Below are 18,958 nucleotides of genomic sequence, written 5' to 3' on the forward strand. Positions count from 1 at the left end.
TTTCAGCTTTAGCATCAGTCCTTCCAATGAACACCCAGGACTGATCTCCTTTAGGATGGACTGGTTGGATCTCCTTGCAGTCCAAGGGACTCTCAAGAGTCTTCTCCAACACCACATTTCAAAAGCATCAATTCTTCGGCACTCAGCTTTCTTCACAGTCCAACTCTCACATCCATACATTACCACAGGAAAAACCATAGCTTTATGGCCTTTATTGTGTTGAGGTATGTTCCTTTTATGTCTACTTTCTGGAGGGTTTTTAATCATGAATGAGTGTTGAATTCTGTCAATAGCTTTCTCTGAATCTATTGAGATAATCATATGGTTTTTCTTTCAGTTTCTTAATATGGTATATCACATTGATTGATTTGCCTACATTGAAGAATCCTTGCATTCCTGGGATAAAGCCCACTTGGTCATGATGTATCTTTTTAACCTGTTGTGGGATTCCGTTTGCTAGAATTTTGTTGAGTATTTTCGCATCTATGTTCATCAGTGATATTAGCCTGTAATTTTCTTTTTTTGTGGCATCTTTGTCTGATTTTGATATTATGGTGATGGTGGCCTCGTAGAATGAGTTTGGGAGTTTTCCTTCCTCTGCAAGTTTTTGGAAGAGTTTTAGTAGGATAGGTGTTAGTTCTTTTCTAGGAGTTGTGGTACATATACACAATGAGGGGCTTCACTGGTGGCTCAAACAGTGAAGAGTCCACCTGCAATGCAGGAGACCTGGTTTTGATCCCTGAGTCAGAAAGACTCCTTGGAGAAGGGAACGGCTACTCACTCCAGTATTCTTGCCTGGAGAATTCCATGGACAGTTCATGGGGTCACAAAGAGTCAGACACGACTGAGTGACTAACACTTCACTTTCATTTTCATACACAATGGAATATTACTCAGCTCTAAAAAGGACCACATTTGAGTCAGTTCTAATGAGATGGATACACCTAGTGCCTGTTATACAGAGTGAATTTAATTCAGAAAGAGAAAGACAAATACCATCTATTAATGCATATGTATGGGATCCAGAAAGATGGAACAGACGATCCTATTTTCAGGGCAGCAAGGTAGACGCAGACATAAAGAACAGACTTAGGGTCACAGTGCAGGAAGGAGAGGGTGGGATGACTTGAGAGAATAGTATTGAAACATATACATTACCATATGTAAAATAGATAGATAGTGGGAATTTGCTGTATGATACAGGGAACCCAAAGCTGGTGCTCTGTGACAACTTAGAGGGGTGGGATCGGGAGGGATGTGGGAGAGAAGTTTAAGAAGGAAGGGACACGTGGATGCCTGTGGCTGATTCATGTTGATATATGGCAAAAACCATCACTATATTGTAAAGTAATTATTCTCCAATTAAAAATAAAATTAAAAAGAAGAGGAAGGAGGGGGAAAAAAATTAAGGAGAGAAAAATATCCTTTAATAAGAATGGACTTCTTAAAAATTCTTACTTCTATGCCTAAAATTCAAACTAGGAAGAGAAGATTTAAACCAAGAAAGAACTCACAAGGGAATGACTCTATTTCACGAGTTCTACGTATCATCATCATAAAAAAAAACCATTAGTGGTAGTGTTTTTACTTCCCCTGAAGCCTCCACACCACCATGCTATAAAATGTCAGTGCATAGTGTTGCAAAATTTATCTGTTTGTTTAGCTTTAGAACTTGACTTTCCAAGAATGCTTCAGCAGTGAATGAGAGGCCCATGGTGAGAACAGACCCCACACAGCTGCTGGCACTATGGGTGCCTGGGCACAGCCCATACAGAGCAGGAAGTTGCTCCCACATATTTGGCAGAGACTGCCGGGGCATGGAGCCACTGGCAACCTGGCCTCCCCAGTGAGTGAAGTGAAGTGAAAGTCATTCCGTCATGTCCAACTCTTTGTGACCCCATGAACTATAGCCCACCAGGCTTGTAGATCTGTGGAATTCTCCAGGCAAGAATAATGGAATTGGTTGCCATTCCCTTCGCCAGGATGTCTTCCCAACCCAGGGATCAAACCCAAGTTTCCTGAATTGCAGGTGGATTCTTTGCCATCTGAGCCACCTGGGAAGCCAAGAGATTTTTTTTCCTAAATGTCAGGGTCTCCTTGGGAGGATGGGAGCCAACATTGCCAGAGGCAAGACTTAGAAATTAGCAGGGAACAAAGGGAGATGAGAATGGAATAAAAAAAAAAAAAAAGATTATGGCTTCTTTGCCAGAACCAACAGTGCATGGATAAATCCGCTAAGTTGCTGGTTTGATAGATAGGGACTTCAAGGTGAAGAGTATTTTTCTTTTGTTCAGTGTTTGAACTCCACCCTGCTTTGATTTGTGATTTATACTTCACTTTGTGCTTTTTTTTTTAATTGCTGTTGTTTGTGGCTATTTAATTTTTGTTTAAGAAACAAAATCAAATCCAGTAAGAAATGAAAACAATTGATTACCTTCCAGACTATCATAAAGATTGTATAGAAAGTATTTTTTTAATTAACTTTTAAAAAATGTTGGGGAGGCAAATACACTCTCTTGAAGTTCTGCTATATGCTAAAGAATGTGCTAGATATTTAACACATATTATCCTGTTTGGTGCTCATAATAACACAGATAAAATATTTATTTTTGGCTCTGTTTTGCTGATGTAGAATTTAAGGTACTAATCTCTGGTGACCTCAGCCCGAAGCAGATTGAAGTGGGGCTTCGGTTCCCCATCCAGAGACTGAGGTTGGGTCATGGCAGTGAGAAGAGCAAACCCTGACCATTAGACCAGTGGCCAGTGAAAAGGCCCTGGCTCTTTGGCTTTGTAGAAAAAGGATTCCCATAAATATGAAAATAGTGAAACAAGTAAAGTCTTTATTAGGAGGAAAAAGAGTACAGTACTTGTGGATAGATACATGGGCAGACTCAGAGAATCACTGAGTTGCACCCTCATGACAGTTTAAATCACTTATTTGGGGCATTTCTTCCAGTTTTCCTTTGGCCAATTATTTTGATTTGCCTGGTTCACAGTCCATATTTGGTCTATCTCAGGATCCTCTCGTGTGTGGGCACGCATCTCTTAGCCAAGATGGATTCTACCAAAGAGGCCTATGGGTAGTAACCATCACTTAGTTTCGCTCCCCTTTGACTTCCAAGGAGGCTTTCTGTGCGTGTGTAGGTAGGCAGGTCTCCTGTCTTTGAGAATGAGGAGTGGGTAGTCTCTTATCTTCTATCTAGACAGGGCCCAGCCTCCCCTCTCAATTGTCCTGCCGTTCTCATCTTGGAGTATTTGTCCACAGGGAATGAATCTCCAGTTACTTTACCCCGGCAAGGGGAGGACATCTACCTCCTGCCTCAATAGGAAGAAAGTGACATGGCCAGAGTGACACAGCCACAAATGTGATTTATGACTTGACCCTTGTCCAACAGAGAGTTCATTCCCTGTCCTCACATTGAAAAGCATTTCCAATGCATTTGTCCTCATTGTTAATTATGAAATAATTTTTTCATACAATAATATCTTATGCAAATAAGAATTTAGATGTTTCCAAGAAAATCCCATTGTCAGTTTTACATTCTGACTTTAACAGATTTCTGTAGAGATGTAAGTTTCCAACCTATTTGGTTGTGTGGCTAGAACTAAATGTTACTATACAGAATCAAAAGAGAATTGAATTAGGAGGCTCTATGGATTGTCATCATGCACTGTCCACAATTGTCAGTAGCCACATGGGGCTTTTTAAAATTAAAGAAAATTAAATGAAATGAGAAAAATGTATCCTTTTGTAAAAGTAGCTACATTTTGAGTTCTTGAATAGCCCCACCTGGGTGGCTGGTAGCTGCTGTATGGCACACAGCAGAGTATTACCTACTCATCTTTGCAGACAGTTCCACTGAACAGTGGTTCTCTATTCTTTACCACTTTAGAGTCCAGATGAAGAAGCAGATTTCCAGAAAGTTATTGTTTGTATAATAAATACCTCTGGTGTGCTTTCTCTTCCAGCCCTCTTGTCCCCACACTACACTGTCATGTAAGTTTACTTTTTTTTTTAATATGAGAACAAAAGTAAACAATTATAGGAAGAACTGCAGGAAATTTATTTCTTGTTTGTAACATGCCGAAGTGAGGGGAAATGATACTTTTTTTTTTCAGGATCTTATTGTGAACTGTAGGTTTGTTGGCAAAGATAGAACTCAGGTGCCCCAAATCATGTTTCTTATGAAAATGATTTAAAACCTTGAGAGACCAAAAAAAAAAAAAGGTCCTATGAAGCTTTGATTAGTAATGTCTTTTTCCTAAACGTGAATATCTGTAAGAGTTTCTAATGTTTAAGTGATGGTCATTTAATAAGGACTGTTTTTCAAATGCCTATTTTGTGAAAATATAAAGTAATCCATTCAATTATGCTTAAATAATGAAATTTAAAATTGAAATGACCAATATATTTTGTGAAAATTAAAATAATTTCCAAAACATTTTAAACCTTAATTCTCATGGTATTTGGAAATTGTCATTTCTTCACTGATTCTTTCATGTAATTAATCATATGTAGATTGTACACCTAAATCTACATTTTTTTTTCATTTGGATCTAAACGTCATCGAAAACAGTTGAAACACATATAAACAGGGGTCCCCAACTTCCAAGATCTAACGCCTGGTGATCTGAGGTGAGCTCATGTAATAATAACAGAAATAAAGTGCACAATAAAAGTAATAGGTTTAAATCATCCTGAAACCATCGCCCACCCCTCTCCCCACTGGCCCACAGAAAAATTGTCTTCTGCAAAACCAGTTCCTGGTGCCAAAAAGCTTGGGGACCACTGCACTTAAGGACATTTTGAGTGAGAGTCAAAAGACTTTTCTCTATACTTATTGAACGTTAACACGTGGAATCACTTTTCGTATAGTAGTTACAGCTGACTTTAAATAATACCTCACTGAGTCTTTGTGTTAAAACTTGCACTTCTGTGTTCTAAGTCATATTCGTTTATTAAGAAATTACTTTCCTCACAGTATTCTCCTGGTGTAGGAAAACAACTAGCTAAATTCTCAGGAGGGAAAAATCAAGCACAAGGCTGTGATTATCTAAGAACTTTTTCAGTATACTAAAACCTATAGCAACTTGGTTGTCAGGTAACCTAGATCTGATGGCTCACAAATGATCACAGACAATGTGTGAGCATGCTAAGTCGCTTCAGTTGTGTCCGACTCTTTGAACTATAGCCCACCAGGCTCCTCTGTCCATAGCATTCTCCAGGCAAGAATACTGGAATGAGTTGCCATGCCCTCTTCTAGGGCATCTTCCCGACCCAGGGATTGAACCTAAGTCTCCTGTATCTCCTGCATTGGCAGGCAGGTTCTTTACCACTAGCACCACCTGGGAAGCCCCCACAAAGTATGTAAGCCTCTTAACTTCCACTCTCATAAAATCAGTGTTATAGTTAAAGGACCCTGACAGATATAACATTTATGACTGTGTTCAGTGTATATGTGAGTGCATTTATCATTTAGGATGTACACCAGAGCGAATTATTTCTGCCAGATTCTGTGACTGTGACATAGATTGGGTGTGGGGTTAAGTCCTGACATGATTATAACATTTAAAGATACAGAAAATTTCACTGTAACCATCCTAGCCCATCCTGTTCCACCATTAGGGATATCTCATGAAAGAAGTTAGACAAACATGATTTGAAACCATTACCCTTCAATTCAAAAGTTTCAGTGTTTTTTTGGTTTTGTTTTTTTTTGCGGGAACCTGGTTCCCAACTAGGGATCAAACTGTGCCTTCCTACAGTGGAAGCTCAAAGCCCTAACCACTGGACCACCAGGGAATTCCCAGTTTCAAATTTTTTTAAGTTTATTTCCCACACTGTCTCTGCCTCATCCAAGTTCTTATTTTTTTTCTTTTAGTTTCTTTTAGCTTTCCTTCCTATTTTTTTTCTATTTTTCTAAACAGATTTTAGCAAGTCTCGGCAGTTGTGTTATGTTTGAGGCATACCATGAAAAATGGATCAAGAAGGCAGACCCTGTACATTGGTAGGTATGAGCTGGCCACCCAAGATGGCTATTCTCTTGCTTTCTGCCAGTCCCTTCTTCTACCAGTACCTACTTAGCCTACACCCTACTCACCTGACTGACCTTCCTACATACTTGCCTCAGCCCTAGCTAATGACTGTTCTGACCTTTAGATCAGAACATCTCCACCTGATAGCCTATTTAAGGGGCAGTGAGGGGCAGCGGGCCTCCGCTAGTTTCCCTGGTAACCAAGGAGCCAACCAGATATCAATCCCCCCTGCAACTGGTACCCTCCCCCTCCCGGCGGGACCGAAGCCTGCTGCTGGGCACTGCCCACAGGCCTATGCCGCGCACTGTGAGGTGTCCCTCCAGGACTTTGCTTCAGACGTGTAAGTTTGACCTCTCTGTCACCGACTCCAGGCTCTATTTTGGTCTCAAAGCTGGGCAGGGACTGGGCTCGCAGGCCTGTGGGACGCAGCCCAACAATTGACTGCACAGCCAGGAGACCAAGGAAGCTCCTGGGAGCGCTGGAAACGGTCAGGAAAGGGAAGTTGTGGGGGCCCTGCACTAACACCTGGGGCCTGAAGGTTGTCGGGGGGCGGGGTGGGAAATCTGAGGGTGACCACCTACTGATGTGGGCTGGATGATAGCTGTCCTTGATGAAAGGAGACCACCCAGGGAGTACAGAGGACTCAGATACCCTCAGGCTGTTGGAGAGATGTGGCCGCCATTACAGTGGGAAAAAGTGGCCACAGGTGTGGTCTGGTTGCTGCTTTTTATATTAGGACCACCAGTGCTGAGCTCACAGACCAGGTGAAGCTTGAATGCTGATCATGTTCCTCAGAAAGTAAGGTGTGGGAATGGGAGGGAATGATATGTATTATTGTCTATTACTGTTATTTGTTAAACTGAATTGGTGATTTAGAAATGGAAAAAAGAAAATCCCTGAAAAATGACCAAGATGGGAATCTTGACTTTCTAAGACTGATTTCTGTATATGCCATGAGAGGAAATGAGCTTTCTGAAAGGAATTGGTATTTCTCTTCTTGTGTTTTTGAGATGTAAATCATCTGCTTGGGATCTCAGGGACTTTATCAAAGAAAGGAAAAGAGACATTGATTTATGGATTACAGTTTTACAGTGTGTTAGTTTCTGGTATATAGTATATGTGTTTTATATATATTCTTTTTAATATTATTTTTCTTTTATAATTTACTTTAAGATATTGACTATAATTTTCTGTGGTATACCATCAGTTCAGTTCAGTCAGTAATGTCCGACTCCTTGCGACTCCATGAACTGCAGCACGCCAGGCCGCCCTGTCCATCAACAACTCCCAGAGTTTACCCAAACTCATGTCCATTGAGGTGGTGATACCATCCAACCATCTCATCTTCTGTCGTCCCCTTCTCCTCCTACCCTCAATCTTTCTCAGCATCAGGGTCTTTTCCAATGAGTCAGCTCTTTGCATCAGGTGGCCAAAGTATTGGAGTTTCAGCTTCAACATCACTCCTTCCAATGAACACCCAGGACTGATCCACTTTAGGATGGACTGGTTGGATCTCCTTGCAGTCCAAGGGACTCTCAAGAGTCTTCTCCAACACCACAGTTCAAAAGCATCAATTCTTCGGCGCTCAGCCTTCCTCACAGTCCAACTCTCACATCCATACATGACCACTGGAAAAACCATAGCCTTGACTATACGGACTTTGTTGGCAAAGTAATGTCTCTGCTTTTTAATATGCTGTCTAGGTTGGTCATAACTTTCCTTCCAAAGAGTAAGCGTCTTTTAATTTCATGGCTGCAGTCATCATCTGCAGTGATTTTGGAGCCCCCCAAAAATAAAGTCAGCCACTGTTTCCCCATCTATTTGCCATGAAGTGATGGGACTGGATGCCACGATCTTAACCTTCTTAATGTTGAGCTTTAAGCCAGAATCTTGCTATTTATCCATATTCTATATAATAGTATGTATGTGTGAATTTCAAGATCTTAATTTATTCCTCTCCTCAAGTTTCCCCTTTGATAGCCATAAATTTGTTTTCAAAGCCTGTGAGTATTTGTTTTACAAATTAAGTATATTTTTATAATTTAAGTTTCTGCATATATGTAGTATCATATGATATTTGTCTTTCTTTGGCTTACTTAGTATGATCTCTAGTTCCATCTATGTTGTGGCGAATGGTATCATTTCATTCTATTTTTATGACTAATATTTCATTGAATATATGTCCCACATCTTCTTTATCCATTTATTTGTCAGTGGATATTTAGGTTGCTTCCGTGTCTTGGCTACTGTCAATAGTGCTGCTATGAACATTGAGGTGCATTTATCTTTTCAAATTAGAGTTTTCTCGGCATATGTGCCTGGGAGTGATATTGCTGAATCATATGACAACTGTACTTTTAGTTTATTAAAGAACTTCCATACGGTTTTTCTGGAGAAGGCAGTGGCAACCCACTCCAGTACTCTTGCCTGGAAAATCCCATGGACAGAGGAGCCTGGTAGGCTGCAGTCCATGGGGTCGCTAAGAGTCGGACATGACTTCACTTTCACTTTTCACTTCCATGCATTGGAGAAGGAGATGGCAACCCATTCCAGTGTTCTTGCCTGGAGAATCCCAGGGACGGGAGAGCCTGGTGGGCTGCCGTCTGTGGGGTCGCACAGAGTCGGACACGACTGAAGCAACTTAGCAGCAGCAACAGAATACTGTTTTCCATGGTAACTGCATCAATTTACATTCCCCCCAACCTGGTAGGAGGGTTTGCTTTTCTTCACACCTTCTCTAGCATTAATTATTTGTAGATTTTTTAATGATGGCCATAAAAGAGGATTTTGTAAACTCGAGCAGAAAAACTGGGAGATCTGTGTTGACTGTGTATGTGTACTTTACAGTATACCTTATAAATGTTATGTTTCTCTACCTCCAAGTGGTATGGCCAAGATCATTAGGCATAGAAGCAGCAAGTGACTTTTAGTCACTAGGGGCGAAAGAACTTTTAACACCATTCAGTTATTAATGGTATTAATAACTGACTGGGATTACATTTTTAAATAGGAGTATACTTGCTTTACACTGTTGTATTTAAGTTTCTACTGTACAACAACGTGAATCAGCTATAAGTATACATATATTCCCTCCCTCTTGTGGGTTAACATTGTTGAAGCCTTATGACTTCAGGCGGTACTCACTTTGATTTTGGAGGGGTGCTTTTCATTTCTTTCTTACTCATTCACGGCTTTTACTAAATATTGAGGCAAAAGGCAGGAATGAGCTATTAAACTGGAATAGCACCATGGAAAGAAGATGGAGAAGAATAAGTTGGTTTTTCAGTTCAGTTCAGTCACTCAGTCGTGTCTGAATCTTTGCGACCCCATGGACCGCCGCACGCCAAGCCTCGCTGTCCATCACCAACTCCCAGAGTTTACCCAAATTCACGTCCATTGAGTCGGGGATGCCATCCAACCATCTCATCCTCCGTCGTCCCCTTCTCCTCCTGCCTTCAATCTTTCCCAGCATCAGTGTCTTTTCAAATGAGTCAGCTCTTCACATCAGGTGGCCAAAGTATTGGAGTTTCAGCTTCAACATCATGATGTCCTTCCAATGAATACTCAGGATTGATTTCCTTTAGGATGGACTGGTTGGATCTCCCTGCCATCCAAGAGACTCTCAAGAGTCTTCTCCAACACTGCAGTTCAAAAGCATCAGTTCTTTGGTGCTCAGCTTTATAGTCCAAATCTCACGCCCATACATGACCACTGGAAAAACCATAGCCTTGACTAGATGAACCTTTGTTGACAAAGTAATGTCTCTGCTTTTTAATATGCTGTCTAGGTTGGTCATAACTTTCCTTCCAAGGAGTAAGCGTCTTTTAATTTCATGGCTGCAGTCACCATCTGCAGTGATTTTGGAGCCCAAAAAAATAAAGTCAACCACTGTTTCCCCATCTATTTACCATGAAGTTTTGGGACCGGATGCCATGATCTTAGTTTTCTGAATGTTGAGCTTTAACCCAACTTTTTCGCTCTCCTCTTTTACTTTCATCAAGAGGCTCTTTAGTTCTTCTTCACTTTCTGCCATAAGGGTGGTGTCATCTGCATATCTGAGGTTATTGATATTTCTCCCCGCAATGTTGATTCCAGCTTGTGCTTCTTCCAGCCCAGCGTTTCTCATGATGTACTCTGCATATAAGTTAAATAAGCAGGGTGACAATATACAGCCTTGATGTATGCCTTTTCCTATTTGGAACCAGTCTGTTGTTCCATGTCCAGTTCTAACTGTTGCTTCCTGACCTGCATAGAGATTTCTCAAGAGGCAGGTCAGGTGCTCTGGTATTCCCATCTCTTGAAGAATTTTCCACAGTTTATTGTGATCCACACAGTCAAAGGCTTTGGCATAGTCCATGAAGCAGAAATAGATATTTTCCTGGAACTCTTGCTTTTTCTATGATCCAGAAGATGTTGGCAATTTGATCTCTGGTCCCTCTGCCTTTTCTAAAACCAGCTTGAACATCAGAAAGTTTACAGTTCACATATTGCTGAAGCCTGGTTTGGAGAATTTTGAGCATTACTTCACTAATATGTGAGATGAGTGGAATTGTGCAGTAGTTTGAGCATTCTTTGGCATTGCCTTTCTTTGGGACTGGAATGAAAACTGACCTTTTCCAGTCCTGTGGCCACTGCTGAGTTTTCCAAATTTGCTGGAATACTGAGTGCAGCACTTTCACAGCATCATCTTTTTGGATTTGAAATAGCTCAACTGGAATTCCATCACCTCCACTAGCTTTGTTTATAGTGATGCTTCCTAAGGCCCACTTAACTTCACATTCCAGGATGTGTGGCTCTATGTGATTGATCACAGCATTGTGATTATCTGGGTTGGTTTTGGGGACCCACAAATGCCCAGTTTTGCTGAATGATGAAAAACTTGTTGTATAGTAATAGCAATCATGATGGTTAACTTTATGTATCAACTTGACTAGGCCAGTGTGCTTAAATATTTGGTCAAAAATTACTCTGGATGAAAGTTACATGTAAATCAGTTGATTCTGAGGGAAGCAGATTGCCTTCCATCAGGTGAGTAACTGTCATCCAGTCAGTTGAAGGCCTGAACTAAACCAAGGGCTAACCTCCCCTGGCAAGAGGAAATTCTTCAGCAAACAGCCTGCCCTGAGTCTGCAGCCTCATAGCCTTTCAGACTTAACCGTACAATCAGCTCATGGCTTGGTGTTCAGCCTTTCAGTCCACTATGCAAATAGTTGAACTTGCTGGACTTCACAATTGCATGGGCTATTTCCTTAAAATAAATGTCTTTCTATATATACACAGCCTATAGGGTCAGTTTCTCTGGACAGCTCTGATTAATACAGTAATGAAAGAAAGGTAACAGAGGAAATTAGCAATAAGAGACTATTAGCAATTTTTAAGTGGAAGAATGATAAGATTGGAGTCTTGTTTCAGGAAAATGAGTCGTGGTGAGATGTAAATTGCATGGAGGGATGAAGCACAGTAGAGAAACACGTGGAGGGGAATGTAATAGAGGTTAATAAGCATTTGAGGACATGAGTGGCACTGTAATAAAGAGACGACATAGATAATGAGAAAACATAGGTGGCGAGGCTTCAGATTCTGGAAACAGACTGATCACAATTTGAAACCCCAGCTTTTGCCTTTCCTATTTGTTTGAACTCAAATAAGTTCCAGAAAAGCTTTCCTTATCTGTAAAATATAAGTAATTGGATCTATTTCCTAGAACCATTGGAAGATTCGAATAAAGGCATAAATACTCCTGTAATGTGTAACACAGATTCTGCGTTTCTTGTATAGTAACCACTGAACGAATACTAGTTTCGGATACCCATCTCCCACATACACAGGATAGCTAGCATATATATGGAGAGTTAGCCACATGAGAGCTAGCTTATTTATGTGTATACACACACATATGCTGGCTCTACATATATATGCTAGCTATCATGCATATATACATGTGTGTGCATATATATAAAATGTGTATAAAGTATGTGGCACAAAAGCAGCAGTTCAGATAAGTTAAAGGGAGGAGGGGGATTCAAGCTTCTGTGATGTAAAAAAAAAATGGTACTGTTAACAGGAATAGCAAAATCAAAAGCCATAGCTCTTTTGAGGTAAGAGACAAGAAAGGATAATAAACTCGTTTATTTTGGAACATGTTAAAATTCATTTACTAAATGAGACCTGAGGAAAATCTAAGTGGTTAGAAGTGAAAGTTTAATAATATGTAATAAAGCAGTTGGAGAAAAGCAATATCTTAATTCCAAAATAACTGGAATGAAACTGAAGATTTTAATTTATTCACTATGTATATTTCTATTAAGATAATATTAAGAAAGTTTTAATGAAATGGGAAAATGCTATATTATAGCCATTTCTTTCAATATATATATTTATTAAAATATAGTCAATTCCATGGTATAAAATTATAATTCATTAATATTGTTTGCATTCCAGTAATCTTACAGATGTACCTCTGCTTTTTAAAAGTGGGTACATGTGTCAGATGCCAAGTACAATGATTTATTAGCACTGATATTTGAAAATGAGAAATCATGGTCAGATGTACATACATATGACTGGTATTGATTACCTACTACATGTCAGGCTCTGTGCTGTAGTTAATTCTTCCTCAGAATTTCCCTATTGGTTTGGACTTTATTCTCTAATCTATGAATAATGCCCTCTTTCCTTTGAGGACACAAAGCTAATAAAAATACAGTTTAATCTGAACCCAAATTTGTTTGATTTTACAGCACTTAGATGTGTGTGGACTGGTTACCAGAAAGCCTTTTTTTTTTTTTAACCCAGTGGCTATCAAAATTAAACCTTTTTATTGGTCAGAAAAGCTTCAAAAGCTTTCTTTGGCAAAATGTTTTCTATCCCTTTTGGATTCTGCTCAATCACAGAGGAAGTTGTAATAAAAGTTCTCATGGTAAGACCCTTATTTCACTTTAGCTACTGTCTCCTCCCACCTTCCAAAAAAAGTTTATGTACCACACAGACTATAAAGAACACAACTGAAGGCAGACTCACAGGATAGGGCTGAGGTAATCTGTGCTCTGCAGACACTCTTCCTCTACACATTTGGAGGAAAGCACAATAAGACTTTTCAGACATCTGTTTTTGAGGTTAACGAAAACCGAAAACATCAACAGGACTCAAATAGCTTTAAAATCTTTAACACACTCTGCCATGTTGGAAACTACCTGTCAAAACACATTCTCTCAAAGCAACCTATTCCTCTTTCATATTTTATTTGTAAAATTATTCTATTATCCATTAGCCTAGCACCAAATCCATTTACTGTATCTGGGGATACTTTTTAAAGTAACATTGTAAATTGACGTATCCTGTGTATTTATTGCTCCTTCCCATTTTCAAGCTCTGACGAAGCCCAGGGCCAAGGCCTTTGAAGACAGTCTAGAATCCTGCAACCAAAGGGAGCATGTCAGGAAATGGGCTTCCCAAGGAGGTGAAGCTGCTAGCTGCTGTGTATCTAGGCCACAGACTGGCTAATGGGCAGCAGGCAAGTGACCACTTAGAAAAAGTACTGTAACAGGTGACTAAAAAGGTGACTGGAACTAGAACCCACTTTGTTCTTATTCCATGAGCACTCATAGGTCAATCCATTTTTTTCTTACAGGTGGAATGATAGAGATTTCACCTAAATCCTTAAACCCATTTCATACCATGCTGCTGCTGCTAAGTCGCTTCAGTCATGTCTGACTCTGTGCGAACCCACAGACGGCAGCCCACCAGGCTCCTCTGTCCCTGGGGTTCTCCAGGCAAGAATACTGAAGTGGGTTGCCATTTCCTTCTCCAATGCTTGCATGCTAAGTCACTTTAGTCATGTCCGACTCGGTGTGACCCTATGGACAGCAGCCCACCAGGCTCCGGTGTCCACGGAATTCCCTAGGCTAGAATACTGGAGTGGGTTGCCATTTCCTTCTCCATTTCATACCATAAAAATACCAAAATAAATATTGAAAAATAACAGCACAAGCACAAACTTTTGAAATACTCATAGTAAGTAAAATCAAGCAGAATATAAAAACCACTTTGTTAATGTCCCCTGTGGTTAATCACCCTATATGAATAGAAAGGGCAAACCATCTTACAAGGCAAATCCAGTAAGTTGGAACTATTTTATTCTTTAGAATCAGTAAACCTTCTTTTGGGAACCACTTGTCTTTGCACCAGGATCAAAATTAGATTCACCTTAAATTTATTATTTATTAAACTATGAAAACCTTTGCATTAATAAAGCTAAAGGCAGGACTGCCCCTAATATTTGCAGGGCCTGAGGCTTGCACTAGGCATGTCTGAGAATTTTAAAGTTATATATCAGACTATGGGGCTTCCCTGGTGGCTCAGTGGTAAAGAATCTACTGCCAGTGTAGGAGATACAGGAGACAAGGGTTTGATCCCTGGGTCTGGAAGATCCCCAAGAGAAGGAAGTGGCAGCCCACTCCAGTGTTCTTGCCTGGAGAATCCCATGGACAGAGAAGCCTGGCAGGCTACACAGTCTATGGATTCACAAAGATTGGGATATGACTGACTGACTGAGAACATACACATATATCAGGCTATAGTCATGATCCTTCCAGGTTCCCACTAAGGCCCTTAGAACCTGCTTTTGCACTTGCCCCGCAGCTGAGGTGCAAGAGGTGTTGATCTCTCAGGCTGCATCAATCCCTGTAAACCCCAGTAGCCACCTGGATCTGTTGACACAGGGCAAGGCAGAAGCTGGTCCAGCACCCAGGCTGCCAGGGCAGTCACCAGAATTACCCAAGCCTAAAGCAGTTCTGACCTGGTAAAGTTCCCCCAGTGCCAGGATGGCAAGATCTCCTCCCACTCTCTTACTTTTCTAGGTCAGAATTTCCTGGCAGTTCTAAGCACTTCCCAAAGCTGTATTACCCCAGGACGGGGAGGGATGATGTTTAGTTGTTTGGAGCATCCAGTCTGACTCAACACCTACTTGCAGTGATTTGAGTCAACCGGCTTAAATAGAAGCAGCTCCATTCCCTGACTCCCAGGGAAGAAACCGTGATTTTTCTCCACTTGTGTGACTCACTCCCAAGACACACATCCTGTGTGTGTGTGTGGGGGGGGGGGTGCGGTGGTGTCCCATACCTTCCTCCCAAATAACTTTATTGGTCCAATTAGTTATTGAACTTTGTAAAACCTTCCTTTAAAGGTCAGAAAGAAAAAAATTGTATTTTGGTATTTGAGAAATGTGTTGATTCCCCTATAGCATGAGACCTAGCCCTGGAGCCTTTGAAGGCAGGACTTGCTCAGAAGGGAGATATCTTCTTCATGCATTTTAATGTCCTCTTCATTGCTTTTCTCCAGTGTCTAGTAATTCAATCATATCTGCCAGAAAAACTAATTGCCTTATAGTCATTGTGTGACAGTTATAGTATTACTTACGATAACAGTGTTTGGTATCAAAACTTTCAGATCTTTAAAGGTATAGTATCTCATATCTCATCACATTCTTATGGTTAGATTGCGTTCCAGTAGGACCAAAACTTGCCACTGAGAACTGTTCTTCCAGCAGAGATGCACCCTTCTGCACCCCATGTGGTTCTTGGGGCATGGTCACTCCAGGGGCCTTACCCGGGATCTGGTTTCTGGGTCCTGGGGACATGACTTAGGATTGGACAATCTGAGTGTCTCCTGCCCTGGCAACATGACTGGTGGCAAACGGGGCTAATCAGAGTCCAGAAGTGCTGACAGATGTTGGGAAGAGTATGTTCTTTTTCTCAGGAATCCAGAGCATGTTGGATTAGTGCTGTCTGTAGTCATCTTGGTGCCTCATGAAAAAAGCCTCTGAAATTGAAGTCAAACAGAAGGAGACATGAGAGAGATAGTCCTCAGGATGGTGTTTAGATCCCTGAATCTAGTTGTGCCTCTTGGAAAAGCCAATACATTTTTTTATTTGGTTTATTTTGAACTAGTTTGAGTTGGAGTTGTGTCACTTGTAACACAAAGCCAACTGAATAACAGAATTTCTGAAAGCAACAATTGATTCTGATCCCAGGCAAATCCGCCCAGATGTTCTACAACCACATCATTTAAAAAACTAAACCTATGTTTATCTCCCTCTTGACAAATCTGCCTTTCCTACTGTATTCCAAAACCTCTGACCAAAAAATATCACTCCCCTTGAAGTTCCATCTCCGTAAGTACTGCCACACTTTGCCCTGAATATTCGTGAATCCATCTTCTCTTCTACTGTCGCTGTTTATTCCATAATTTTTATTTTTATTTTTTTGCTGATCTGTTGGAATAACCTTTTTCTAACTGGTTTTCTGTACCTCGTTTTGCCCACTTGCAAACTATATTTGATCTTGTTGCCAGAGTGAGATTTGTGACAAGTACTTTTAATGATGTGACCCCTGTGTTCCATCCCACCCCTGCAACGCTCTCTCTCAGTTGCTCATCATTGCCTGAAAGGTAAAGCTCAAATACCTTAACACTGGTTAGCTAGCTCCTTTATAATCTGGCTGAAGCCTGAACATTTCTAAGCTGGCTTTCTGTCTGCTGCTGCTGTTGTGTTGCTTCAGTCGTGTCTGACTCTGTGCGACCCCATAGACGGCAGCCCACCAGGCTCCCCCGTCCCTGGGATTCTCCATGCAAGAACACTGGAGTGGGTTGCCATTTCCTTCTCCAGTGCATGAAAGTGAAAAGTGAAAGGGAAGTCGCTCAGTCGTGTCCGACTCTTCGCGACCCCATGGACTGCAGCCCACCAGGCTCCTCTGTCCATGGGATTTTCCAGGCAAGAGTACTGGAGTGGGGTGCCATCGCCTTCTCTGGGCCTCCTGTCCCTGCCTCACAAATAATCTGCGGTTCATCCATAATAAATTACTCCAGTTCCTTGGGCAGTCATTTGTTTGCACATGCTGTTTCTCCTTTATCTGAGAAGGCCTTTATATTTGTTCTCAGCAGAAAGTTAATATGTGCTTTTCTAGACTCAATCAAACCTTGCTTCCTTCTAGTAAATGTAATCTTTCAAGGATCTGTACAGAATGGAAAGTCCAAATCAGTCTACTTCTTAAGCTCAGGATTTTATTTGTATCCATTATTCTTAAATTCACTTAGAGAATCTGTGAGGTATGATCACAGAGGAATGGGAAATAGCAGAATGGATCTTAGAACTTTGCTGTGAAGAGGCCATGGTTATTATCTGCTGTTCCAGAAGCCAAGGCAAATGTAAATTTTTAGTTCTTTTGATTCTGTACTATTTGGTTAGCTTAGTGTTTCCACGGGTCACACACTTATAGTCCTGTAATATAAACCCACAATACACATTGGTGTGTGCTGAAAGCATAGGGACATTCCATGTTGTTTATGACCTTCTTATTTCCATATAGTTTTTCTCCCAGAGCCCAATTTGTATTTCTGTCTCTACACCTCTGAGTTGGAGATTTTCCTATATTTGCATCAGTGTTTTACATTGGACATTTCCTCAAGGTCTCTGACTTGGATTCCCACTCCCCCTACTTCAGGTTACTTTGTAAAGCATGTATATATATATATATATATATGTCTATATTGTAGCTAGCCCATTGGAACCCACCACTTACACGTATGCCCCACTCTTGGGTATATGGGCTCTTCTTAATACTGACCAGAGTTTCCTTTTAAGTCTGGTTAGCAGGAAATATGAATGTTGGCTTAGTCATGAGCAAGATTTAAAGACCCAATAGTAATCACAAAATCCAACTAGATTTCTTTTGCAGTTACTTAGCACTCCTTCCTTTGTCTTGTTTTTTGGTCTCCAAGTGGAAGGAAACAAAAGTTCCTGTTTATTTCTCTAAAGTGCGTGTGACACTGATTTATTCATTTCCAACCCGAGGGTAGTCGAAGCCAGCAATAGTGTGACTCATCCGTTTGAGATATTTTTTTCAGTCCATCTCAGCAAACTGACTTGTTCCGGCTCCAAAGCAACAATGCCTGGGCAAAGTGGTTTATCATTAACTCCCAGATTGCATGATGCCAAATGCTGGATTTTTAGAGTCATGGGTGTTCTGCAAAACCCTCAATGCCCAGGCGAGACATGCTGGATAGATTCTGTGCATTCTGGGAAATACATCAAGGTAATAATTACTTCCACATTTCCCCTCTTAAATACACATTTTTACTCAGGGCCACAGGTTGCTCTTACATACACCCAATGCATTTCAGATTTCTGTGTAATTTAAAGAAAAAGCATTGCTGAGGTGAGCCAAATTTATATACAAGTTCTTTGTATAAGTTATTTCAGAGCTACAAAGGCTATGGACCCATGCTTATATACAGTTTGTTTCCTTGTTATGGCTTTCTGCCATCAACTGGAATACCTTTCTTACAGTGCTTTAGCTCCCAATATGAAAAAAGGTTACTTATTTTTTATTCATTTTTTAAAGAAAGACTCCTTATGTATGTTACTAAGAGGACTGGTTTACATTTTCAATACCCTTGATCTGGATATGGTAGGAGAGGTGATATGTTAGAACGGAAAATTGTGAATTGCAAGTCCAGTGGAAAGAATGGGATCGTTTTCTGTGGGGGTGAAGGAGAACGTATATAATTTTTTATTCTGTGGAAACTGAAGGCAAAATGTATTGAAACATATCTTTATGAATTATAAATAGAACTCGCTTCTGTTGCACTCATTTATTCCTTGTAGGATATATATAGTCGTTTAGTTTCATATCATTTTGAAGTCTTTCTTAGAGTTAACATTCAGGCTATTACTCTCTGTTCAGTATTGATAATGTCAATTACATTATTCATCTCCACAGATTTTTGCTTCATTACTGTTTGGAAATGGCTTTAACATTGCTTTGGTCCTAGGTCTTTCATATAGAAATAGTTTTCTCTGTTTTAAGTGTGCCTTCTAATTATATTTGATTAAAGAACATTTGGGACTTTATTTGGGGGTTCTCTT

General features: G+C 40.5%; 1 long non-coding RNA gene across 6 annotated transcripts in view; it reads left to right on the plus strand.

Annotated features, from left to right (window-relative positions):
• Nucleotides 1-5,655: 5,655 nt before the first annotated feature.
• The window catches only part of LOC112586455, a 196,324-nt gene continuing 183,021 nt past the window's right edge, over nucleotides 5,656-18,958 (plus strand). For 4 of the 6 annotated variants that reach the window (XR_006552673.2, XR_006552675.2, XR_006552674.2 and 1 more), the window contains exon 1: nucleotides 5,657-6,376. This is a non-coding gene — a long non-coding RNA (uncharacterized LOC112586455). Of the gene's footprint in view, nucleotides 6,377-18,958 lie in introns of all 6 variants that reach the window. The other 2 variants (XR_006641305.1, XR_006641304.1) reach the window with 1 other exon arrangement.

This window comes from Bubalus bubalis, chromosome 8, assembly GCF_019923935.1.
Source record: "Bubalus bubalis isolate 160015118507 breed Murrah chromosome 8, NDDB_SH_1, whole genome shotgun sequence".
Classification (NCBI taxonomy): Eukaryota; Metazoa; Chordata; class Mammalia; order Artiodactyla; family Bovidae; genus Bubalus; species Bubalus bubalis.